This window comes from Lepisma saccharinum, chromosome 8 (genome assembly GCF_977018435.1).
Source record: "Lepisma saccharinum chromosome 8, izLepSacc3.1, whole genome shotgun sequence".
Taxonomy (NCBI): domain Eukaryota; kingdom Metazoa; phylum Arthropoda; class Insecta; order Zygentoma; family Lepismatidae; genus Lepisma; species Lepisma saccharinum.
The window spans coordinates 86,969,979-86,988,633 of record NC_139236.1 but is presented as its reverse complement, the minus strand read 5'-3'; the positions used below and the strand labels follow the sequence as shown (position 1 = coordinate 86,988,633).

Here is an 18,655-nt window from a genome sequence, read left to right as displayed (position 1 = left end):
GAAGAAATGACACATATCTAAGTAACCTCTGTTGGAAGAAAGTGCCACCAGAATCTGACCGGTCTTATGAAAGTTTTAAAAAACAACACGGGGAAAATTTTAGACTGCATTCTGCTTCACAATTGAGGAAAACAATTAAACCTGTTTTGATAAAAGACAAAAATAAACACAAGGATTCACAAATTGCGTCAACATCATCAGCAGTGGGTAATTCAAGTGAACCTGTGAGCACGACGTGTTCCTCTAAGGAACAGGAGAGAAAATCAGATTCGATTGGACGCCGGACAACAGCAGAGAGTCCTTCTCAGAAAGAATCGCTAGTAAATCTGCTACATCTAATAGCAGAACTAACCACAACAATTTCAGTGAGTGATGATTTATTATATATTAGGAAAATAATATTAAAATGTAACGAAATTTCTGTACAAATTTTAAAACTAATTCAAGACTTACAAGATTTCGGGGACACCCCCTAATTTAAAACAACAATGTGTTGCCAGCAAAGAAAAATCTTGCCATTAATAATACAATGGAATTTAAGATCCTTTTCTGCGAGGAAACTTCAATTAATTAAATTAATAGATGAGTGTCACCCGTTAATTATTTGTGTTAGTGAGGTATGGGGTTTAAAATCAGAAAATATTCATATTGCTCACTATCATACTATATTAAATGATTATAATGTGGGAAATAAGGGTGTGGGAATTTTTGTTCATGAAAGTGTACCATTTCAACAAATTCAGTTTAATTCAACACATGATTTATTTTCCAAATATAATGTAGAAGTGGTCGGTATAAAAATGCAGTTAAACAACTTACTTTATAATATTATTAGTTTGTATATTCCATCTCATTATACTTCTCAACAAATACAGAGCTCTCATCTAAATTCTCTTTTGTCTGGCTTTCAACATCCCTTTATCATAACAGGAGATTTTAATTGTCATAATACATTGTGGGGTGATCATAGAATTGATACTTTGGGAAAGACAGTTGAAGATTGGATGGATTATAATAACTTGACAGTTATAAATGATGGATCTCCAACACATGTACCACCAAATGGAAACAATATGTCCTCAATTGATCTAACTTTAATATCTGATAATCAGTGTTTTGAATTTGTATGGGAAATAGACTTTGATTTACGAACTAGTGATCATTTTCCATGTTTCATCACGCTAACATCATCTCAAAAATTTCCAAAATTAATAAAACAAAAAACAATTCGTAAGTGGAGCGTAAAGAGGGCAGATTGGATGAAATATAATTCAGTTTTAGACTTAAAATTTTCAGCTAAAGAATATCAAAACCAATATACTGTACAATATGAAAAATTTGTGGATATAATAACTCAAGTTACGGATTATGCCTGTCCGCGACTGAAACCGCAATATGATCGAAATTTTCCTAAAATAGATTGGTGGAATGAAGAATGTTTTCAAGCAAAAAGGAAGCGAATACAAGCATTGAAACAATTTGTAAGTGCTCCTTCACCTGCAACTTTGATAAATTTAAAACGAGCTACTGCAAAATCTAGAAAAGTATATATAAAGGCTAAGAGATTTTCATGGCAAAAATATTGCGAAGAAATAAACCCTAAAACAAAATTAGACGTCATATGGCGCAAGTTCAGATCACTTAGAAAAGCTCATGTAAGTCGGACTTTACCTTTGTCCACTGAATGGAAAACCGATTTTATTAATAAAGTAATTCCTACACCCTTTACATCAGCCTGCGAACCTCCTAATATATTCTACACGTTCTCATCTACATCAAAATACTCAAAGGGGTTCACATCCTCCATCACTGTAAATGAAATTCATGAAATTCTTCAAGGGTCTAAAGATTCTGCTCCTGGCATTGATGGAATTACGTATTCTATGGTACGAAATCTTCCACAGAATGCACTAAGCATTTTATGTAAAATTTACAATCAAATATTCCTATCGGGTAAAATTCCTGTTGCATGGACCTCTCAAATTATTATGCCAATTCTAAAACCAGGAAAAAACCCTTCGTTGGGTCAGTCATATCGCCCAATAGCTCTTAGTTCCGTATTGGCAAAAATTTTTGAGAAGCTTTTATTAAAGAGATTAGAGTGGTTTATGGAAGGTCAAAAGGTATTTTCTCCCAGACAAATGGGATTTCGTAAAGGTTATGGAACCCAGGATGCATTAGTAACATTATCTTCTCATATTTATAGCGTTATTAACAAAAAACAATCAGTACTTTCAGCCTTTATTGATATTCAAAGTGCATATGACAACGTAGATATTACTGTTCTATTGAGACAACTACAATTACTAAAAGTGCCTCATTGTATACTCATATTGACATGGAAATTGTTATCTAAAAGACAACTTTATTTTCATTTTGGTTCAGAAATGGTAGGTCCAATATATATTGGACAAGGACTACCACAGGGAAGTCCTCTTAGCCCATTATTATTTAATGTTTATTTATCAGATATTAAAACAATAATAGATTCCCCATTTCAGTTTCTACAATATGCTGATGATGTATGTATATATTTAGACTCAAACAATCACTTGAAAGATTTTTCAATGTTTGAAGATAAATTAATAGAATTTAACCAATGGTTAAAGCAGAAGAAATTATCAATATCTTTAGAAAAGTCCAAAATAGTAGTATTTAAACATAAGGGTCTTCAAAATATTTTCAACATTAATCATAGGAGATTACAAATTCCAATTGTTTCACAAGTAAAATATCTAGGTGTATACTTTGATGCATCATTATCATGGCAGTATCAAATAAATATGATGAAAAATAGATCCGATAAAATATTTCATTTATTTAAAGCTATGGCGAATACCAAATGGGGAGCACATCCTACCAGCATGCTTATGTTTTATAAGAATTATTATCGAGCAGTATTAGATCATGGATTAATGGTCTTGTGTAATCTTCCAGTAACAAAACTTTCTCCACTAGAAGTCCAGCAACGAAAAATTCTAAAAAGATGTTTGGGATTAATGAACAGTACTCCTAATGTAGTGGTATATATGGAGTCAGTAGAATGTTCGGTTTCTGTGAGGATAAAGTTAATTGCAATAAAAATGTTATTTAAAATACAACATTCACCATGGCATCCATTCAATGATGTTTTATTAAATCTTTTAGAGCTGCATGATTCAGGAATAACCAATGATAAATCAGCTACCCTTTGGGTACAACTATTTAGTAAATATCACCATGAATGTAGTCAAGTACTCATAGCAAGAACATTGCCAGTATACTCGTTAGAATTTCCCACACAACCAATTCAAAATATATATATCCCGAAATATAATCATTCAGCTGAGTTTAGAGAATCTTGGGAAGACTTTTATCATATATATACAGATGGGTCTAAAACTGAAAGTGGAGTAGGAGCAGCTCTTTATGATACTGAAAGAAATATATCAAAAATGTTTAGGTTACCAGTGGAGGCATCCATATTTACAGCAGAAATATATGCGGTATATCAAGCTTTGATTTATATTGGTACAGTTCCTGAACAGAAATTTCTAATACTCGTTGATTCGCGAAGTGTTTTACAAGCAATACAATCTAATTATAAAAATTTATTTAAAATATCACCATATGTCATCAATTGTATTCGTGCAACTAATAGCTTAATTAGCAATGGAAAGGTAGTTCATTATGTGTGGGTAAAATCACACATTAATATTTACGGAAATGAACAAGCAGACAGATATGCAAAACAAGCTGCTCAGATGAATGAAACAATCCAGTTACCATTGCATTACACAGATCTTCTGCCGAGGGTTAAGAAGAAAATTTTTGAAGAATGGAACTTATGGTGTAATAATGCATTAGAAAGTGTTGGTGAAAGTTATCGTCCTTATGTTGATTACACTAGGAAAAAACCTTGGTTTTATAATTGTAAAGGTTCAAGAAATGCAATTGTTTTAATAAATAGACTAAGAAGTGGTCACGCGAGAACATATCATCATTTATTTAAAATACACATTTTAAAATCTCCGAATTGTGATTGTGGTGATTTAAGGGGTGATGCTCATCATATTATTTTGGAATGTCCAATTCACTCAGAGAGAAGAAAGACTTTATACAAAACATTGTCAAAAATTAATGTTCCTTTCCCTATTAATATGACTTCAATGTTGTATGCTCCAGATATTAGAATTGGATATGTTATACTTGCTTTTTTGAGAAAAGCTGATATAAAATTATAATATACTTCTGTTACTGACTGACTTAATGTAGTTACATAAAATTGTATTTACGAGCGTTTATGAACTTTGTGTGTAAAATTTATATTAAAAATGTTTATTATGTACTTCTAATGTATGCTGGGCATAAACAGCCATCTGTAAAGCTGTAAGTCCAATAAATTTTTGTTGAGTTGAGTTGAGTTGACTTGTAAATTATAAATTTTATTCTTTGTGAAGCAAGATAAAAGAAAGAAACATATTACGACTCAACTTTTAAAGTTGTTGAGTTAAAGTCAACCATTCCTTCATCCAGCGTTTGCGTTGCACTCGACGAGTAGTTCCAAGCGCTAAAATAATGGCTATTCACCCTTTTTACGATTATCCATGTTTTGGAAGGACAAAACCCAGAAATAACCGAATAAAACCACACAAACACACAGATTCACCCTGCTCGTTAGGCAGCAAGAGAGGTACTGTGCAAATTTATTGACAAAAGTATTGTCAATAATATTGATCGTGTAAGGTAGGGCAGTATTGAGACTGGTTGGCAGGTGGATTGATGGCTGTATTGTCAATACTGATATTGTCAATATTATTGATCGTGTAAGGGCCGCTTTAGTCAAAGCCTGTCGGTTAGTTCATCAAACTCTCCAGTCTAAAGCAGGCTTTAGATAAAAGTATTTCCATTAACATTTTTGCTAGCATGAATGCTACGTAAATGCTTCCAAAAATCTTATAACAGATAGCACTTTCCACGAAAGCATTTTATTGAACATTTCGGTTAGCTGTTTCAATTACAATGTGCAATACATACAGCACGAAAGGCACGTCGAGTTACACCGTGTACACGGTGTTTACAATTGAAAAAGCTAAAATATTCTTCCATACGTGTACAGTAAACGTTGTAAAGTATGTATTCAATCAACGCCATTCTTCTCTACCTAAAACCATTTAATAAGAAGCGATATTCCTCTCGGTTGAATAGTTATCGTCGTTTAAAAGTGTGAAGTGATACGTTGTTCACATCTCACGCGCCCGCCATTACAACTGCACTCGTGACCTAGAGATCGCCTCTGATTGGTTACGCTACGAAAATGATACGGACCGAGCCTATCCTTGAGAAATGCCATAACATTTCTCGCTTTACACGGTGGCATTTTGGTCATGGCATACATGTTAAGAAAAATGCTAAGGAAAATGCTTTCGTCTAAAGCCCTCTTTAAGTATTGCCTATTTTGGGGGGAGCAGGAAAAGGAAGGTTTATAAAGTCCTTGCCTTGACTCATCTCACCTAACAGGTCGGTAGGTGCCTGGGTTTGATACCTTTCTAGAGATGAGGCCTGCTCGAAAAATGTTTTATAAGTTCCTTAGTCAAACTTCTATCGTGAAGGAGGGTCACCTAGGAAATGTTGAGACGATTAGACGACTTCGCTAAAGAAGTGACATGGTTCATTTGATTATACAGGGTATAAAGCTTAACCAAAAGTTTTAAGTAGTCAGTATTTCGGCCCCTTTCTTTCTGGGCCACCCTGTGTATTGGTCTCGTCACGAGTTCTAAATACTTGTCTCGTTCTCGGTATCGTCTTCTCGATTTATAAACATTTTTCTTGCTGTCTCCTTAATTACCGATCTCGGACAAAGTGAATAAAATAATTGATGGAAATGTTTATAAAGGACATTACTCTTCACAAAATATTTTAAACCTACAGTACAGGTATAATGGCTTCCTATTGTTATGTTGCGTTTGATACATATCTATCGTGCACTTGGCAACCATGAAATTACGCCTACTCTATATGCAACACACCAACGCTTTGTGTAATTTGGGTTGCCTAATATAAAATGTTGAAACTTTTAGTGGTTCACGGACACTACTGGGTGATACGAAAGTCAATGGGTTAGTAACAAACCAGAAGTGTCTGTGACCGTACAACATATATAGCCACCACTTGGGAGGGGCGGTCGCTCCCGTTGCCTTGCCCATGGACCCACACCCGGTCAGATATAACTTGAAGGTTTTGTACTATTTCAAATATCGTGACATCCTTTCATTGGCACGCACCCTAAGTAAAAACGATAAAAATACAAAGTAAATTCATAGTTTTCATGTCAATAGACTAAAGTATGAGGCCCGACAGTCCTCTAAGAACCAAGTTCTGACAAGTGACTCACTCTTTCTTTTCCGGGTTGTCATCACTTCTACTTCCATCACGAGTGAAAATGAGCGAACATCCTTGGCGGAGTGGTTAGCACAGCGCGTTACAGCGACAGAGTTTCCGCGTTCCAATCCTGGCCTGGGCATGGTTGTTCTTTGTGAGTGTCCCTTCATCAATTTCATCATATCACCTTTCATCTTCATTAGCCAAAAGTGACACAAAAGCGACATAAAATCAATCAGCCAACCACTGAAACGAGGTAATTTACAGATTTCCCATCGAAACCTATGTAGTTTGTGGATCCCCACTTATGAGAAGTATGTGTGGATCCCCACCTATGCAGAAGTATATGTGAATCCCCACCTATGATGAAGTGTGTGTGGATCCCCACCTATGCAGAAATATGTGTGAATCCCCCACCTATGCTGAAGTATGTGTGAACCCCACCTATGCTAAAGTGTGTGTGTGGATCCCCACCTATGCTGAAGATTCTGTGGGTTCCCACCCATGCAGAAGCATCTGTGGGTTCCAACCTGTGCTGAAGTATTTGAGGAGTCCCGCTCTCCAAATATCCTCACGATTTTGGGTCAACACCGAAATTCTGAGAACTCTTACCGGAAATTGAACACGGAACCAAGCGGGCCAAAGGCGAAAATACTATCATTTGACTTAGGCGATAGAAGACTGTGATATTCCAATAATAATAGCAAGTGTCCACTAAGACATAGCAAACGAACATTGCACAATAATTTCACTCCATAAGACGTTTGTCCTGCTCTTTGGAAGCAAGCAAGAAGTAATCTCTCGCAAGTTTTAGTTCAAAAGTCCCGTGAACTTTGTAACTTTAATTACATTAATCAGAAAGCCGAGAAAACACTGCAGGTCATTGTGTTTCGTAACGATAACCCACAATTCCATGCGGTACTATGCTGAGAATGGTGGGCGGTGGAATGGATGGGGGGAAGGGTCAAAATCCTATGAAGATTTATGTTTCTATATCGTGATGGCCATTACTAAGGAACGAACTTACAGGCCTTAAAATAAACTTTACATTATTTTTTTCTATTTTGCCAACTATAATGTGCACTAAATTATGAAAAACTAGTGATAAAAGTGTATAAACATGGCTGAAAGAGAAACATAAGATATAAATAGGAAAACAGGTATCAAAATAGGAAAGAAGGTGTTGAAGTAGGAAATTACACAGTACAAAAATAAATTAGGAACTGAAAGTAGGGAAATTGGCACTAAATGAAACAAATAGGAGCTTGTAGATAAAGATGCGCTAAAAGAAAAAAATAGGAGCAAGTAGGGAGATTAGCATTGAAAGTATAGAAATAGCGGAGAGTAGCATTGAAAAAGTGGTATAGAAGGTAGAAAGCGAACTCGAAAAAACACACATTACACTAAGGTGGATAAAATTATTAGTTCTAGAAAATAATTTCAGTCGGAGAGTTATTTATAGCGAAGAGAGTACAAAATTCATTACAGTTACAGAAGTGTTGTTATTGTTAATTATATATTACTTTGAATTTATGAATTATAAAACACATCTGGATTACTGGATCGTTTTAAACTTATTGTTTCAAGTCTTTCTGGATTCCCGATGAAACTAAAGTATTGGAGAGTTCTGGCTGAATCTAAAGACGAAGTATTTGCAGGGGATATTTGCCACTAGGCTATCCTAGGCTGCAGCCTAGGAGACGAAAGTTCGGGGGGGCGCACAAAAATGAGACGCTGAAGAGGCAGAAGGCACGAAGACCATCGAATCAAAGTTCCTTAATATTGTGATAATAGCAAAATCTAAAAACATGCCAAGTCCTTTTACTTACTAATTTCATGAAAGCAGGAAGGAGTTTCTAACGTTTAAATAACTTCTTACATCATCATAACCCTACTTTCAATCAGTAAGGAAACAGTTTTAGGTGGTGTGTATCTGGTTAAATCCATTGTTTTTATCAAAGTTTAATGAACATTTTTTGATCAGTTGCGTCGACAATTTAAAGCTTACGAGTGTTACTAATACAGATCATGCAATAATTGGAAATGAAATATCATGATAACAAAACTGTTAGATCATTTACAACTTCATAACGTGTATTCATATCCAGATATTATTAGAATAATTAAATCAAGAAAATGTTGATGTGCAGGCCATGTGGCACGAATGGTAGAAGAAAATAAAGATTTTACAGGATTCTTGTTGGGAACCCTGATGGTAAGAGACCTGTAGGAAGGCCAAGACGAAGATGGAGGGATAACGTTTGAGATGGACCTAAAGGATATCGGTAAGGATGGGAAAGATTGGATTGATCTTGCCCAGGATAGGGACAAATGGAAAGCTTGTGTTGCAGCAGCATAAACCTTCGGGTTTGGGAAGGCTAGAGAGTTAGTTAGGACCCAAAACCATAGCCTATGGATCCAAATTTTATAAACCCCCCCCCCTTTAGTATTTGTAGATTCGCCGCCGAAACTAAAGTGTTCTGGACTTTCTACTGGAACTGAATCACTTGTAGATTCCCCGCTGAATCTCAGATATCTATTTGTGGATTCTCAATGTAGATTTCCGGTCTTTTAGATAATAATTAAGGTGACTGATCTGATACTGCAACGTTAGAGCTGCACAATTTTAACTGATCCCTCTACTGATATTACTTCCCCAATTGAAGTTTATATCGGAAGGGAAAAAAGTTCCTATGAATTCTTCGATCCCTGCCCCACGCGCAAGGCCTCGTGGAGTTGCGTGCAGAGAAAGTGGCACGCACTACGCACAAAAATCGAATTGCGGAAGGAACAGGAGTCATTAAACCTTACGCCACGTTGCTATTCTTAGATTGCATATTAATCACTCGGTGTTGCCCCGGGTGAGGTCATGTTGTTTAGTCCCACTGATTTCGAAAACACTGGAACTGGTACAGAGACAAGTTTCATCTCGACATTCGAGATCAAAAATTAGGCTATACGAAGGATTTTGAAACGTGATGGGAAGCTTTCCATATGAGGTGCGACGTGTATGTGTGTGTGTGCGCACGTGTGTGTGTGTATGCACATGAGTCACCAGAAATTTTTGTTAGGGATTCAGACCATTGATAAAACTTGAATAGTAGATACAATATAATATAACAATAATAATTATAATAATTAATATTTATTTAAGTGATGAACATGATTTGACAACCAGGTACATCACTATGTCAAAATGAGTCATACAAAATTACAGAATTGAATACATAATTATATATATTTTATATATATATATATATACGCGTATATTATGGTCTCTGATTCTGATCGATATCTGTGCATTGTGAAAAAGTATAAAAATAAAAATAACTATACATCCACAAAGTGATAGGCTAGATGTTTATTGAAAGGAAGAAAGGCGAATCCTGTTTATATGTAAATAGTAGACTCGATTCTGAACTTGCATACAACGCCAAAGTATTTTCAATTCAATTTCAATTTTATGATCTGTAAATAATAATAATAATAATAATAGGAATGATAACAGAAATAATAGCAATAATAATAATAGTGTCTATGATTCTGCCCCCTCTGAGAAAAAATCCTGCGGGCCTCCTTGGTCCTATGGCTTATACTGTCTACTCTTATACAATTTAAATATGTGTAACCTCTCTGTTCTTTAGGCATATACTTGTACACCTTAATAATCGTATATTTATGTGTGGAACCATGTATTCACAGAGTTATATATCAATTTTATATAATCATGTATCAATTAGATGTTTGTATTAATTCTCATTACATGTATAACACTATAAAAGGGCATTTGCCTTTCGTATGAAAATTTTAAATAAATAATTATGGTACATTCAATTCTTGAATATGGTAATGAAATGTGGCTTTGACAGCTAAGAATCATCTTGAAAAAGCTGAATCAATTCAGACTTTTTATCAGGTTACTACGTATGTATGAAGTTTGAAAAGAATTACCATCAACAACACTATTCTGAATGGCTAGCACAGTTAAATATTTCTACCTTAGAAAAAAAATGGAATAGAAAAGATTTTGTACAAAAGATGATATTATCTTTCCAAAGAGAAGACGAATATTTTTTTAGTTGTAAAATTCCACGATATAATATGAGGAATAACTCGATACTAATGCCTCTCAATAAGGTCAGAGGTTTTATAGAAGAACTTGTAGAAAATTACAATATAAAATATGATGAAGTACTATAAGACTAGTGTATTTTGTATAATTTTATCTACATGTGTTTAATTCTGTAATCTTGTATCTCCCTGTCTTGACACAGTGCTGTACTTAAATCACTTAAATAGAAAATTATATTAATTTTATATCCTTAGTGCTCTTTGCTACCCAATCCACCAGATGAGTGAATATCCAGCATAACGGTTTTCCATTTCTTTTTCGATTTCATACAGTTGGTGTACTAAAATGTATAGTTATTTTGTAATTAACTTATACACGCCTCATTCAAGAAAAGGCTTTAGAAGCTAGGGATAAATTTTAGTTATAATTTACTCTATTTTTTTAAATTTTGAAAACTGTGTAACGATAAACAACTTTTTTTTTCAATAACTCAGTTTTAACTTTGGTTATTCTGTTCGATAACTAACTGAACTTTGTTACTGCTATTAACAATCGAAATAACAAACATTGTTGTTTTTTAAATGTGAAATGAAATATGTCAATTTCGAGGGGATTATGGGTATATAACTGGGCATGTCAATTTCATCATATCAATACTCACTTATCCTCTTCTTCGCAATTAGCCAAAGTTGGCAGAAAATTGACGCTAGATAACCAAAACATAAATACGAGTTCAAATAAAAATTCCAGTAAACATGTGAATTATATGTTAGTCATCACATCCTGGTCACGTAATTTGAATTGACAACTCCAAGTTGGGTGAGACACAAAAAATTCCCCGGAAAAAAGTCGTTAATTCACTACAATGGGGAGGCATGGATGGTATTTTCTGTAACTGAAATAGAATTTCAGACAAGCTGTGGTAGAGACTTTAAGAAGAGTTTGCGGGAACAGAATTTTGCTCGCACTCCGTCCCTGGGTATAGATCGCTCACTCAGTAATGTCCAATTATAGCAGTAGCAATAATTTAAACTTTTGTTCACGATTTTCCTTCTTGTCTCTTAGTAATTGCCGCCGGACCTTGTGGCCGAGTGGTTAGCATATCGCGCTGCAACGCCAAGGGTTCCGGGTTCGAGTCCCGCTCGGGCTTGGTTGTTTGTGAATCAATTTCATCATTTCATCACTCATCCCCATCTTCGAAAATTAGCCAAGAGGCACAAAACGCGAAGTAAAGTATACTAAATCAATCAATCAATCATTCTTAGTAATTGTCCTTTTGTTTTTCTTGCACAGAACAATCAACTGTGAAGAAATGCTTCTCAGATGATAATATTGCTGATCGAAAATTGGGCCGTACAATCGTAAGTAAACATTTATTATTATTGTTATTATTCATGTGAAATGAATACAAAATGGTACAAAAGCTGTTGTTACACTGCTATTTAATAAATTCTATTCGGCTTACTTTGACCACAATTATGTCTAGAACCGAGATTTTTTTACAATACGTAGCAAAATATATTGAAATATGCAACACAATACAAATATTGCAAATCTGTAATGTAATTTTGACAGAGGATTATAGAACTCATTCCCACTCATGTTCTAAATGTATTTATTTATTATCCTACTCACAAAAGGCTAAATAAAAATCTGACTACGGGCCTGTCGGGATTTTGGTGGGAGTGGTCCCTTCGGTTCGTTAATCTGATGATGATAATAACAACAATAAGAAGAAGAAGAAGAAGGATATCAACAATAGAGATCGTCAGATTCATAAAAATATGTTACAGGAGTCAATAAGTTGTCAGTAATTGTACTTTTTCCCGCCATTACGCTTCACGCCCTTCACATAAGCTGCCATCTCTTAAATACCTCATCGTAGCGTCACCTATGACTACAAAAAAAATCATAAACAAAAAACTACGTCTTACAATACGAAGTTGAAACGCTGAAAAGCAGATTAACACTCACCAGACACCCCTCTGAAGTCTTTCCCAGGACGCCGAAGTCCCGATGGCTGCAGAGATATTGGCAGTAGCATATGTCTGCTGCTTCTGTCGCCTTTGCCAATCCATTCTCTATGAGCGTCCATTGGCGGGAAGGCAAGATCTGCATAACAAACGGTCGGCTCTTACGTAAGCGTCCCTGCCAAGTTAGGTGCGTTCAGACGCCCTGGTCTTCCACGCGAGTAAAAAGGCTTCTTCTCTGCGTTGCCTGACAAGACAGTTCGTGTATGCCTTCCTAGGTATAGTTGAAGTCCTTATTCGAACGCCGGTCTGATATCGAGAGGAAGCAAACCGGATGTGTGTCCGGTTTCGAGCCAGCACCTGTTTTTCTGAGAAGCCCTGTTGCCACTTTTACCTGCAGTGTTTAGACATCCAACACGAACTGCGACGATGTTACACTCCCAAGGTTTCTACGTTGTGTGTGTATATATATATATATATATACAATAAAAATAATAATAATAATAGCACAACACAATAACACAACCTAGCAAGCATAATCGCAACCTCACGTTGTGAAATCTCTAAAGAAATTGAATTGGCAACATCTCATTTACTCCACGTGGACTTGACAAGTACTGTCAGTTCCTAAAACGGACGCTATTGGTGGGAAAGGTTTGAGGGGAGGATTTACTGCGGTCCACGTGGACTTGACATTTGTTTGTCCGATTTTTCGGAACTTTCTTTGAAGTAAAGTGGTGTTCGAATCAGGATTTCAACTTTACAAGCTAGTGTTCCTCCTTCAACTAGACTAAAGTGCGGCCAAGTCGAGGGGCGCAAGGCGATGGTTAAAAAGCTACACAGTGGCGTAGCCGAGGCACATTCGCAAAGGGAGCCCATTCCAGAGAAGAGCCGAGCTAAACGGAAATTTTCACAATCCCACAACTTGGCGGGACGAAGCGTGGGCCGCACCCTCCCCCTTTCCCCAAACCAGGCCGACCAATGCACAGGTTAGGTAGGCTAGTTAAGACTGGGATCCGATCGCTATGTGCCTTTACCGGGGAACGAAAAAGTGGCCCTCTTGACTACAGGGCGGGAGCGTTGCCATAGGCCATGAGGAAGACCCACCCTCTCACTAAAAGCAAATTTCATGACTTGATGTGAAACCTTTGAGGAATCGAATCCAAGATCTTTGGTTTCAGAACATGCGCCACCATGGAGGTTTGTAGTACAACAAGAATAAACTTAATAATTCGCTAAATTAAGTATTCATGCTATAATGTAAACCAAATAGCCTTCAAACGTACATTAATTGACATTGTACGCTCACTTTCGGGGTTCTTGTGCACCACTGTTCTACAGCTTCACGATGTTCAAACCATCCGCTTGGCGGCGCTGGTAACATTCGTATTAACCTGCCAGCTGTGAAGTCGCGGAAATATGACCACCTTAAAGTTAAATTGCTAATAGGTCGGATATTTATTGTAATAGGAAATAGTTACATATAGATAAACGAAGAAGAATCTTTGCGCGACGTACGGAAGTGCACATAAGCTACCGACTGGATCATCGCTGTGCGAATATTAAAATGTAAAAAATCTTAATATTACAACAAACTAAAAACAGGTTTTGCCTGTATCGCAGTAAAGCGTTTCTGATTTAGGCGAGGTTTCCTTCATACGTTACATTGCGATTTTCTAAAGAGGATACGTGACTTTTAATATCGTCGTAACAAGTCTCGAAGTTCAGTGGGTGGGGTGGGGAACTCTGGTCAATCTTGATCTCCATACCATACCTGATGGTGAACATGTTAAAATAAAACACAATCTACGTACGGAAGAGTTTTCTGATCACTATTGTGTGCTTTAGAGATAATAAGAGTTCAGCAGATGGTAGGTGAGTATATGCACTGAGATTAACGTAAAAGCAGACTTGGATACTGCAGGCATATAAATCTTATGCACTTGATGTTGCAAGAAGTGAACTAACAGCTGAGTTACAGATTGGAAATGTGTCCACGACTGCAATACATGCAAGGGAAGGTGTTAAGCAAGGTTAAAGTATAGAGGTTGGGTAGATGGATTGTTTTCTTGCGATGCGATGCTCCTACTTTAAGCTGTAGGTTTCGACTGGAACGCAGAAAATAACTATTACCCTTGCGGGTATACAACCCGCTTTGCGCCAAGCATGTAGTCTTTCATGTGAAGAAAATTGAGTCGAATGAAGATTTATCTCAACGAGTGTTTGCGTGTGCTGACCTTTGTAAAAATCCAAGAAACCAATGAAAGTGTTACTTTCTTAATAATAAAACTAATTCTACATTAAGCAATATCACAGGTCTATTTTTCCAATATGGTGTTGGTATACTGGAAACGGGTACCCTGTTGTTTTTAAATCGTAGTCATTACTGAGGTGTGCGGGGTGTTATCAATATCACTTCCACGTAGTACAGTGGGATCCATGAGTATTACCGTGTAAATTGTCCATCACCATGTTCGTACTCTTTATTTGACCCAATAAGAGCTTCATGATTTAAAAGAAAACTCAAAACAAGCTGATGACAACTTCTGCACCAGCATACATAAAACTCCATCGCTTAAAAACACATAGGATGAGGGGAAAATTAATGAAAATAGTCGTGGACAATTTGCACTGCACAGTAATACTCATGCATCCCACTGTACAACCAAGTAACTGCTATGTTACAGACCATCGAGGCTCTGGCGCCTGGAGCTGCAGCCAGGATAACCATCTGTAGAAATTGTGTTGTTCATATGTGTTTGTTCCTTCATCCATTTATCTTATCACCATTCATCATCATCATCGTCGCGATTAGCCAAAAGTAGCAGATAAGCGATGTAAAATAACTTCGTTCATTCAATCCTAGACATTGCTTTAACCTTTTTACAAATTTCCTAGTAAATTTATATTATTGATAAAGTGCTTGGGACATGTGGAGGAGAAATCATAAACATTGTTTAGTTTGTCTGACATTGAATAGACTCACACTATAACAACAAAATGTTCAATTAATAACACAAAGTTTACAATAAAATAGTCTCGAAATAACCTCTAGAGTCAGCCCATCTGAGCACTGATTAGACTTAAAACAAATTAGAACACTTAATACTATACTACAGCCTACATAACACTATTCTTCAGTGTTATGTAGGCTATAGTATTTCATTCAAATAAACTTCATGGTTCGTTTCAAAGTAGCTGAATCAAGTTTCCCCTATGTAAGAGACATTTGTGCTACACATCCCGTAGAAACAACTGTTATTTAATGAATTAAAAGTTTATTTGAAGTAGATAAACATAATCTGGATTTATCTTCGTAATTATTGCAATATGCTCTAAAAGTGCTTTCGATCATGCAATGTTTTTAAAGCATCAGTTCAAAATTCGCCTTGGCTCAACCAGAGTACTGTTTGCGCATCAGGTCCAAACTTGGCGAGTCTTTAACGAGTTGTAAAATGATAGACCTACTAATAGGCCTATGATAAAGCAGGAATCTTTAAAGATCTGCTCTCGGTTGGAACGCAGTGCACCTGGTTTATTGATGCTGAGCAGTTACAAAAAAATGAGAGAGAGAGACAGTCCAGTACTCAACTCAGTGAAGATCAAGGTCAATGTTTGAAGGACAGAGACAGAGACTAACCTCGCAGACGGATCTGAAGGTGATAGTTTATCACTGGAGTTAAAAACTGATTGCTGTATTTAAAAAGGGATCACACACACACACATGGCAGATAATGTACTTTTTATTCTTCTTCTTAATTCAAACATCTTTTTGTGTCAAGTTCTCGATACACTTCGCAAGAGAATTATTGGGGGGAAATTCTCTATCTCAGAGTGTTTCTTAAGTGTCGTAAAGGAAGAGACAGTAGTTAAACTACATAGTATATAATTGGTTTCCTTATCGTTGTTTATATTAGAATGTGATAATATAGCTATATTATAGAAATGCACACAGATTGATTAATGACCTCCATTTTGCAAAGTAATCCTTGGGATCAGTAGTGAGGGCAAACTAATTGATTGATTGATTGAATTAGCTTATTTTACGTCGCTTTTCTTCCACTTTTGGCTTTTCGGCAGCAACCGACAGAATGCGACGGCCGCATGCTGCATGTTGCCACAGTGGAACTGTGCCTTTAAAACCCACCTACCATTTATCTGTATTTAAAACTGTCCCTGCGTTGGCACACTTGGGGAAAATTCCACGTGGATCTTTTGGCTTACCTAATCGTTCGCAACTTAAAGACGTTTCGTGAGGCGAGTATGCAAAATAGAGGAACAAGAAGAGTGAAAAAGAAATGACGAAGATAACTCTGCAGGGTGCCCTGTCAAAGCACGAAAATGGCACGAGTTTTTGTATGATTGATCTGCAGCCGCGCGACACAGTTCCAGCAGGCTTGTCCAGTACGTTGCGACATCTATGGGTCAGGAAAGCAACTACTGCCGCAAAACAAGCACCTGTTAAAAGCTCTGACGTTGACAGGTAGACCCTGGCAAAAGGCCAACGGTGTCATCTGTCTGTCCGCACGGACCACTTTCCCGATTCGCTCTTGTTGCCGCAGTGTTGCAAACTCCGTATAACGATGGCTATATTTCACCAGTGTTTTTTTTTTTTAATCGGGAAGGATAACGTTAAGTAGGCCGGTATCAGTGTTACCAGTCCCTACATGTAATTACTAAACCAACTTCGTTCATATCGATCTTTTTGCCATACACACACATGTGTTCTTGAGGGTTATCGATGGTTTCTCTCGGATTGATTGATTTATTTTATTCGCCTTTGAGGATTACAATAATCCATGGTTTCGTCAATGTTACATGATATTTTAACATTAAGTAATACAATATCATTTTCATATAATTAAAATTGTACAAATACTAAATACAATACATTCTTGCAAGAGTACATTTTTAAAAAAGCAATACACTACACAGTATCATTAGAATCTTATACACATAGGTGGATATTCATGCACACACACACACACACACACACACATATAGATTCAAATAAATTGGAATAGATATCCTTACAGTTGAGCATCAAGGTATTCAGCTACAGAATAAAAATAATGTTTTAGTATATCAGTTTCTTAATATTTTTTTTTAAATCCAAGAGATTCATTAATTTGGAATTTTGAAGTAATTTGTTGTACGTACATCACAAGACCTTTATGATAGATACTGTTAGTTGAGCGGTTTGTTTTGTGTCTCTCCAGATGAAAACACTGGAAATTTATTGTTTGGTATCTTTGTACTGCGTGGTTGTTGGTAAATTTTGATTGCTTTGAGTGGATGAAATACGTGTTTCTCTAATGAAAATGCAGAGGACTGTCAGGATTCTTAATGTGGCAAATAATGGTTTACAGGATCTAAAGCTAGGCACAAATTTCATGATTCATATTATATTTTCTGCATTTAAAAAAATTAATTTATCTTTGGTGAGTATCCCCATGTATACCGCGTTTGTTACAACCTGTCCCGGTTCCCGCGCTAGCTGATCGCTGGCTTTTCTCGGTGCTGGGGAAGGTCAAAGCCAGGCAGCCAATTAAAATACGCAACGTGGCAACAGCGTCTACGTAAGCGCCTCTCTTCTGGCTTCCATTCGCTCCTCGCTGTCCAGCAGACGATTTTTTCCTCGTTTCTCATTGGCACCGAAACTGTCGAGCGACCCCTAGCGCGGGAAACGGGACAGGTTCAAACAAACGCGGTATAAGTATTGCAAAGTACATTATTGTTTCAACATAAGTGTGACATAGCATGATTACTGATGTTTTTTCATTTAAAATATTTCTTACGGCTCTGATCATGTAACACATTTGACTCAATTTATTTAGGAATTATTTATTCCATGTTCTGAATTTATCAATAGTCCAAGGAATTTTGTGTTTGTAACTTCTGTTATATTAAAGTTGTCAAGTTTCACTTGAAAGTTGTAGTCTGTCTTTTGTGCATGTTTAAAGTGCATGAAAGTTGATTTGGCTATGCTTATTATCAGTTTGTTTTCCTGTATCCACTATGTTAGTTTTTCAGCTAAGTTATCTACTTGTAGTTGTAATTCTTCTGGATTTTTGGAGTTAACAAATATACGTGCATCATCTGCATATAGATATGAGTTGGATGGTATTATTGATCGAGCCATGTCATTGATAAATACCAGAAATAGAAGAGGGTCCAAAACCGAGTTCTGGGGCAGCCCTGTCTCCACAGTGAGGACCTTTGATGCAGTTGATTCAATTTCTACATATTGCTT

General features: G+C 36.4%; 1 protein-coding gene and 1 long non-coding RNA gene across 2 annotated transcripts in view; one reads left to right on the top strand and one right to left on the bottom strand.

Annotated features, from left to right (window-relative positions):
- Positions 1 to 12,507, bottom strand: part of LOC145991267 (solute carrier organic anion transporter family member 74D-like) — a 150,316-nt gene extending 137,809 nt beyond the window's left edge. The window contains exon 1 of the mRNA XM_083127239.1: positions 12,407 to 12,507. The gene's annotated coding sequence lies outside the window, so the exon portion shown is untranslated. The remainder of the gene's footprint in view (positions 1 to 12,406) is intronic.
- Positions 1 to 18,655, top strand: part of LOC145991269 (uncharacterized) — a 184,246-nt gene that overhangs the window by 1,289 nt on the left and 164,302 nt on the right. The window lies entirely within an intron of this gene.